Consider the following 9,261-nt stretch of genomic DNA (forward strand, 5'->3'; position numbering starts at 1 on the left):
AGTGCGTTGTTTTTGAAACCAACTTTGACGCATAAAATTATTCCAATTTTCGTAAAATAGTCATTCAAAAATTCGAGCATGATGGTCGTAACTTTAACTTGTGATGGTCGTAATGTCAACTATAGTATTTTGGATGATGGTCGTAACCGACAAAAGATGGTCGTAACTTTGAAAGATGACCGTAACTCAAATATTTAGACGAACTTTTATCAAATTATTTTAAGTACTGTGCACATGCATAACCATGTTAATAAACTCAGTTGTTCTATAAAGTTCACTACAAAAAATATTATTTCATTTGTTACTCTGATAATGGTATGCAGAAATTAAGTTAAAGAATTATCAAACATACATTTTGATATGTTCCAAACGACCATCATTTAGGAGAAACATTGAAAACTAATCAACTCGCATTAAGCCAAATAGTATGTTAGGGTTGAGTATTAATATATTTTTTACTGTACGTTAAGGCATAAAATTGTTGAATATTTGCTTTCAGATTTTTTTTTATTTACGATTTTTTATTACCTGCAATCATGTCGGCAGATGAAATTATTAAACGTACAATTTTGAACAATCTTCTTTAATTTTTAATCAGCTATTGCAGTTTTTATAAACCATTGGCTTTCAAATATTCGGCTTTTGCTGAATCATGATTAAATGAAAATCCACAAATGCCTGGTGTGTTTAACGTGTTGTCTTTATTTTTTATCGATTGCATGACGATCTTGGGGTATATCATCTATAATACTAAAATTACGAAGTCCAATTTGTCAGCCGTCATCACGTAAAAACGACAAATCAAAGAATTCAACTTTATATATAAGTAATATAGTACAAAGGTGTAGATTAAAAATTACACCACTCCAGGCCCTTTTGTTTTCCACGTAATTAATATTGCCAATAATTAAGAAGTTCCGGGTCGAGTCCGATTCCGATACCAATAGTATATTCACCTATTACCTATTACCTTATCTGTACGTTCCGCATCTGACAGGCGCACCACCAAACGGTGTATTCAGGATTTATATGCTATATACACGGGTCATAATCACAGGGTTGACACTACTAAATTGTCAAATTGTTATCTAATGGCGTATAGGTACAGTTTTCAATTTGTTAGCGGGCTTGACGTAAAACAGCGAATCAAAGAATTCAACTTTATTTATAAGTAATATAGGACAATGCTGTTGATTAAAAAATTCTCCATTCTAGGACCTTTTGTTTTCCAAATAATTAATATTACCAATAATTGATAAGTTTCAGTTCGACGGGTTCAAACAGAAAGATTTGAAAGCAGAGAAAAGTGTGTATCTTATAATCCGCATGAATTTATCAGATCACAATATTTACTAATACTAAAATAAGGCTTGCGCATAGTTATATACTTTAATTCAGCCATGGACCCGCGATATCACGGGTGTGTTCTAGTTGATACTAAAATTACGAGGTCCAATTTGTCAGCCGTCATCACGTAAAAACGACGAATCACAGAATTCAACTTTAAATATAACTAATATAGTACAAAGGTGTAGATTAAAAATTACACCACTCCAGGCCCTTTTGTTTTCCACGTAATTAATATTGCCGATAATTAAGAAGTTCCGGGTCGAGTCCGCTACCGATACCAATAGTATATTCACCTGTTACCTATTACCTTATCTGTACGTTCCGCATCTGACGGGTGCACCACCAAACGTTGTATTCAGGATTAATATGCTATATACACGGGTCATAACCACAGGGTTGACACTATTAAATTGTCAAATTGTTACCTATTGTAGTATTTTAATCGGTAAGACTTTCTAAGATAACAATACGAATACTAAAAATCTGGACTAAAAATAAGGCGTATAGGTACAGTTTGCAATTTGTAAGTGGGCATGACGTAAAACAGCGAAGCAAAGAATTCAACTTTATTTATAACTTATATAGGACAATGCTGTTGATTAAAAATACTCCATTCCAGGACCTTTTGTTTTCCAACTAATTAATATTATTGTTTCAGTTTGACGGGTTCAAACAGAAAGACTTGAAAGCGGAGAAAAACTGTTTATCTTATAATCGGCATGACTTTATCAGATGACAATACTAATACTAAAATAAGGCTTGCGCATAGTTTATACTTTAATTCAGTCACGGACCCGTGATATCACGGGTGTGTTCTAGTATCATTGATATTTGTTCTAAGTATTGGTTTATAATTAAAAAAAACTTAATCTATGGTGTCGCAATGAACATTGTGTTAACCTAGAAAGTATGAATAAGGTTGGTATATATTTTACAATGCTACACGCGTTGAATTTATGAGTAAGATCAAATATTAGTAGTTTATAGACAGGCTTGTAGCCAGGATAATATTACAAGGTAGAACTAAATGTACTGCGGCAAATATTACATACATATGCAGGTTGAAAATAATGTTTATGTTATATGTTTATATTGTATGAATGTACTCAGATTTAAAAGACCAGCACTGAGTTGAAGCATAAAGTTCTATCTTTTAAATATTATCCTGGCTACAAGCTATGTATGAATACTGTTTGCTGAAATTCAAAAAAAATACATTATCATCAGCATATAGTAAACAATGTAAATTGCTAACCCCTTTGATATTCTTTAGAAAGAAGATTAAGGATTCATACTGTGAAGGATTTTTTTCACTCATGTAGTAATTTTGACTCTAAATATGGCTCCTCTAGTAGTGGAAAGATGATCCCAAATTGTCAAGCCTGTGCTAGTATCTGATCATAGACTTTGCAATGTCAAAATACAGAGTGAATCTACCGAGTTAAGAAAGATTGGCAAAATGTGTTACTCTTTTGGGTACACCAAGCAAATGTTTACAAAATTTCATGCGTAGTTTTTCTGAAAGAATCTTAGGATAAGCCTGATTTACATTTGTAGTCATAGATTTTTTTAGTTTTTTTTGAAAGGGTTGAAATATCCCCAAATTGTAGTACTATATAAGAGAATAGGTTTTATTGTATGCTAAAAAACATGAAGACTGTTTTTTAAACTTGGATTCAGTGACAGAATGTCCTTGCGTAGCTTATAGTAGGCTTTTAACGCCTTAATATAAAATTCTCTCTGAGCGAAGGAAAAAAATTCAGATGCACTAAAAGTTATTCCTTAATATTTACAATGTTGAGTACAATCAATAAGTCTGTTATTAAAATAAAAATCATGTTTGATATGTCTGCCTGTCTTGTTAAATACAAGCACCTTGGTTTTAATGGGATTCATTTTCAAACACCGATCTTAATCCATCAAGTTTACTTTGAAGTCCTTTTGCTGAAATTGAAAAAATGGCAATATCATCAGCATATATATAGTAAAGAATAAACTGGTCGTGAATAAACAACAGCTTGATCAGGGGAACTTTTAATACAATCAGGACGTTCATTTATACAAATTTTAAACAAATTTGGAGTCAAATTGTCTCCTTGTTTTACTCCAACCATGGAAGTATAATACTTCCATGCTCCAACTTTAGTTCTAAAGAGATCTCTTACAATACTCTTTAACTATATTCAATAGCTTAAGTTTTATCCCTGGGAGAATGACAGTATCAAAAGCCTTCTGGAAATCAACAAAGCAGGCAAACACTCTACCTTCTTTTGTATTACAATACTTATTGATAATAGTTTTTAGAATGAACATATGGTCAGATGGTCGTGTTTTTTTTTGGTAAACCCAATTTGGCTATCACCAATGATATGATAGTTATCTAAGAATTTACAAAGATGTGTATCTTATTAAAAAAGCTTCCCCAATGAATCAGTAATTGTAATTCCTCGATGGTTATTAAGATCGGATGCATCATTCCCTTTGTGAATTTGGAATAAAAAACCTGTGGTCCAGGGTTCATGGTATTTTCCATAAGAAACACAAAGATGTATAGCGGATAGCATGGTACCAATAGGCGTATTCAGAACTTTCTAAAACCACGTGTAATAATTATACCTGAACTTCGAAATTGCACCTTATAATCAGCTTGACCATTTACCAAATGACAATATGACTTCTAAAAATCCAGGCTAAGAATAAGATGTATGTTCTTTAATTCGATTACGGACCTGCGAATTCGCGGATATGGTCTTGTCTCGATAACGACCCCCATACCATTATTTTGATGCCTTAATTATGCTATCCGACTTAAAGTATCAATTTTAAATTGTAGATTTTTCTTTTGAATTTCACCTGGTAAGTACATACTAGTTTTTAAAAAGTTTATCTTTTCAATACATGCAAAATATAAAGAAAATAAATCAGGATACTGTTATTTCATGTGATGTCAAATTTGTTAAAAGCGCCTTTTCTTAATTCGTAACTAAGAATGATCATAACCAGAGCTGTACGTGTTTTAAAATGAATTCTCCACTTTTGAGAAATTTATATTGTTATTAAACTTAACCCGTTACCGCTTATAATTAGTTGCCTCTTGGTCGATTTTATACATTCTATTTTAAGTAACAGTGACTGGTCATTCTATTTTGTATTGGGTTTTTTTTTCGATTCATTCCAATTTTCTTTCCTTTCGCACTTTACAGGAATACCTTTCTTCATCCCTTTTAGTTTTTATCATTTAGTGAAATCAACTTCACAAATATATCATATAATATATTCATATAACAAAAGACACATTTAAAACTCTTGACTTGTCTTATTCGGTTCTATTTAATAAATAGTTACGACCATCACAATTTTAAGTTACGACCATCCTGAACATTTTTGTTTTTTTAGTTACGACCATCATGCTCGAATTATTGAATGATCATTTTACGAAAATTGGAATGTTTTTATGTATCAAATTTTGTTTCAATATCAACGTACTGACGATTAGTATGTATGAGACAAGCGGTTTGACTGAAACATTTTTTTTACTACACGAAAATCGGAAAGGAAAAATTTATTACTAGAGTTGTCTCCCATCTTCGGATGGTCGTAACTTTAAGTTACGACCATCCGCTTACCACCAGTGTATTGTGAACAGTGTATAACTTGCATTTTTTTCATACACTGTCCCAATTTATTTCTTGATAGTTTGTAATAGTTTTAATCAGAAAAAAACGCCAGTTTTGCATGATATTACAAAATGAGTGAATGTGACAAGTGCTAATGCTGTCCCTATCCCGTGAAAAGTATAGTTAAATTGCCATTTTTGTGTACATACATTGTACAAATAGTTTTTATGATAATCGTTTTATAGGTTTGTCTTTAGATAAAGGCAACAGTAGTATACCGCTGTTCAAAACTCATAAATCCATGGACAAAAAACAAAATCGGGGTAACAAACTAAAACCGAGGGAAACGCATTAAATATAAGAGGAGAACAACGACACAACACCGAAACGCAACACACACAGAAACGGACCAAGCATAGAATATGCATATATTGTAACTGTGTAGTACTTTAATTTAAGCCTAAATTGTAATTAAATATATGAATTTTACTTATTTGATTGATGGTTCATGGAAATAATTTAAATAATTTTCTCTCATCTTATAGTCATACCAAATACAGATCATGAGAATACAATATGTATAAGTTTAATGAAACTCTCGTTGTTATTTAGACTATAAAATTATCTGTATAAACAGAAACGATTATCAAGTCGTCTAGCCGCGAGATAAAAGTCACTTTGCTTCTAAGAACATTATTTTTTAAACTGTTTACAATACTAGGAATTTTTAAAATACTAACGCTTTTGTTCCTCGTGAATAGATTACCGTAGCTGAATTTGGCAAAACTTATAGGAATTTTGGGTCCTTCATGCTTAACTTTGTACTTTATTGGCCTTTGAAAAAAATATTCGAGCGTCACTGATGAGTCTTTTGTTGACGTAACGCCATTCTGGCGCAAATACAGAAAGAAAGTCAGGTTGATGAGTTTCTTAATAAGATAGCGAGACATTCCCGCACCCGGAGACGTCCTTCAGCTGGCCCCTAAACAAATAAGAATTCTAGTTCAGTGATGATGGACTTCATACTAAACTCCGAATTATACACAAGAAACTAACATTAAAAATCATACATACAAGACTAACAAAGGCCAGAGGCTCCTGACTTGGGACAAGCGCAAAAATGCCGCGGGGTTAAGTATGATTTTTTTTAGATCTTAACCCACCCCCACATCCCCAGTCAATGTAGAAAAAAAACACACAACCATACGCACAGTAAAACTCAGTTTAAGAGAACACCGGTTCTGATGTCAGAATAAGTAGTTTGGAAAACAAATCTATGTTTCATAGAAGCTTAGACAATATTTTATAAAATGATAAAATGTCAGTATTTAATCATTCAAACATACCTTTAAGTGATTTATCACAGTATGTTGGCTTAGCATATAATATACTGAAAATGATAGCACCAGTTAAACTGAAAATGACCACCAGCGAAGAAACAATACCGAAAACACACATTCGGTTCTTTTTTGTCTTTGCTAATCCAACTAGTTTTTCGTACTGGTGTGAAATACGCTTAGAACATGTCTCCTCCGTCTTTTCCTTGAAGTTTGCCTGACTGTAAAACTGTTCCCCGTCAGTTTCTGCAATTGGCACGGGTACATGCATGTCGTCATAAATATGTGTAGCTCTGTCTCGTGTGATCGTAATTTCAGACGACATCAGCTCGTATTTTTCTCTTCTTTTTTCAACTAATTTTGTTAGTTGGACGTTGTGCAGCACTGATTTATTTTTAGAAATAATGTACTTATGATATCAAAAATGATGAAACACTTTTTATGATTTTTTTTGATTAAAATTATTTACAGTCCGTACGTGTTGTGTTTAAATTATTTAGTCTGAATCAAACAAGAAGAAAAGAGTAAAATACGACCACTTGTGGTTTATGTAAGAGTTTTCATTTTTGACGTTTTGAACATCTTCTTCACAAACTTTAGTTCCTTTACATATCTGACAAGAACACATATGATAGCCATTAATATCATATATAATGTGAGTGACGCGTTTTCATGGAATACGACTTCATCCGGTAAAGCTGTGATCAAAAGAAAAACAAAATATTTATGGGCATTATCCACTCCCTCCGCAAACAAATTGACAAAAATAATAATCTGGACCGTATGAAAAAAGTTTTTCAATTTACGTATTTTTACAAGATTTGTGAATTAAAAATACAGACTAAATACAAAATTAATGAACAAACTAAATACATCTATAATAACTTAGTATAGCCAAGTTTTCTATTCGTATTGCAAAAAACAAGATAAGACAATTTAATCAGAAACATTTTTATATAGCATCTGATTATTTTGCATGCGTTAACATGGTTAAGTCCTTTGGTTATTGTTTTCGTTAAGATGCAGTCTCGTTCACCTGAATCCCACATCTACATTTATTCATTAATTTCTATTCTTATGGAATGGAACATGACTGAGAACGTACGGAGTTACAACTTTATACGAACCAGTTGTATTGATAGGAAAACCTAATTATCATTCCCTGAGAAAATTCGGAAATATATAGTTATAGATAATGAGGAAACAATATAGACTATTTACACAATTTGTGGTCAAAAGTTAAGTGTTTGAAGTTAAAACAGGTTTTCACATAATAAAAAGAAAAATAGAAATATGACATTATGTGATATAATTTTTTGCCCTAAAATGTTTTTTTTTTGGTGAGGGTAATGCATTGACTATTTACCTCCTGTAGATTGCCTTGTTTCTTCAAAAATAAAATGTTTGACTTTAATTATCCTACTAAAAAATGTGTTCGAAGGGAAATGATGAATAATTCCTTCTTTTAAAATACGTAATAATTGAGCTTCATTGTGTTTTTTTGTTTTGTTTTGATTGACGCCAAACAAGTTGTTTATCCAAGAGAAAACAATACCCCATCCTCAATTTGCAACAGCAAAAAGCAAATGGTCATTGCCGTGATTCTAATTGCTGGGTAAATGTTTTTATATTAGGTGGCAGATTAAATAGTTCGGAAGAGTCAGTGACTCGAAGTGGATATTATTTTTATCCTATTCAATATGTATAAAAGGCAGGAACCATAAATTATGCTCATATTGGTTTACATAGTAAAAGTCTGCAGGAAATAGTTCTCTGTCTTTTTTTAACGTATTTGCACTGTATTCATTGGACATGTTCTGATTGATGTTTATGATTAAAGATTTAAAGATTATCTTAGTCGTATTTTGCACAACTTTTTGGAATTTTCGGTCCTCAATGCTCTTCAACTTTGTACTTGTTTGGCTTTATAATTATTTTGATCTGAGCGTCACTGATGAGTCTTATGTAGACGAAACACGCGTCTGACGTACTTAATTATAATAATTATACCTTTGTTAACTATTATGTCTAGATACAATATTTTCTAATAAGTTGTTATTGCCTTATTAGTTTTTTCTGTTACCCATTATAACATCAGACTCGGACTTTTTAAAACTTAGTATCAGTGTGCGTTTTGCTGTATGTATGTATGTTAATTCTAACTTGGCTAGATGTATAGGGGAGGCTTGAGAACACTCAAAATATGTTCTATCCCATTGCATTTATGAGGTTGTCCCAAGACAGGAGCCTTTGGCTTTGGTAAGGCATGTACATTTAAAAATTAAAATATTTCATTTATATATTTTAATTTGGAGTAAAATAAAACAGTAGTTTACCGCTGTTCGAACGTCATCAATCGATTGAGAGAAAACAAATCCGGGTAACAAATTAAACTAAAACAGAGGAAAACTTATCAACTGTAAGAGAAAAACAAACGAAAAAACAGAAACACTGAAGTGCATCAAAACAAACAAAAATGCAACACACACAGAAACGAACTGCAACTAGTATAAGATAACTGCCATTTTCCTGGCTTGGTACAGGACATTTAAAAAAAAATAATGGTGGGTTGAACCTGGTTTTGTGGCTAGCCAAACTGGCGCTTTTATGGCAATGTAAAATATAACACTAAAATGACAACATCACATTACAGGAATACAGTAAAAAGCATTGCAAGAATAGTCAGAAAAGAGAAATGCACAAATAAACAATATAATAGTACATTTCGACATGCTTATAGTTATCAAAGGTACCAGACTTATAATTTAATACGCCAGACGGACTTTTTGTCTTTATAAGACTCATCAGTAACGTTCAATTAAATAAAAATGTGTTCATAGTACACGGATGCCACCTCCGCAACATCATTTTCTATGTTCAATGGACCGTAACATGGGTGCAAATCTCTGATTTGGCATTAACATTAGACAGATAATATCATAAGAATCATGTGTACT

This window comes from Mytilus edulis, chromosome 11 (assembly GCF_963676685.1).
Source record: "Mytilus edulis chromosome 11, xbMytEdul2.2, whole genome shotgun sequence".
In the NCBI taxonomy this organism is placed as follows: domain Eukaryota; kingdom Metazoa; phylum Mollusca; class Bivalvia; order Mytilida; family Mytilidae; genus Mytilus; species Mytilus edulis.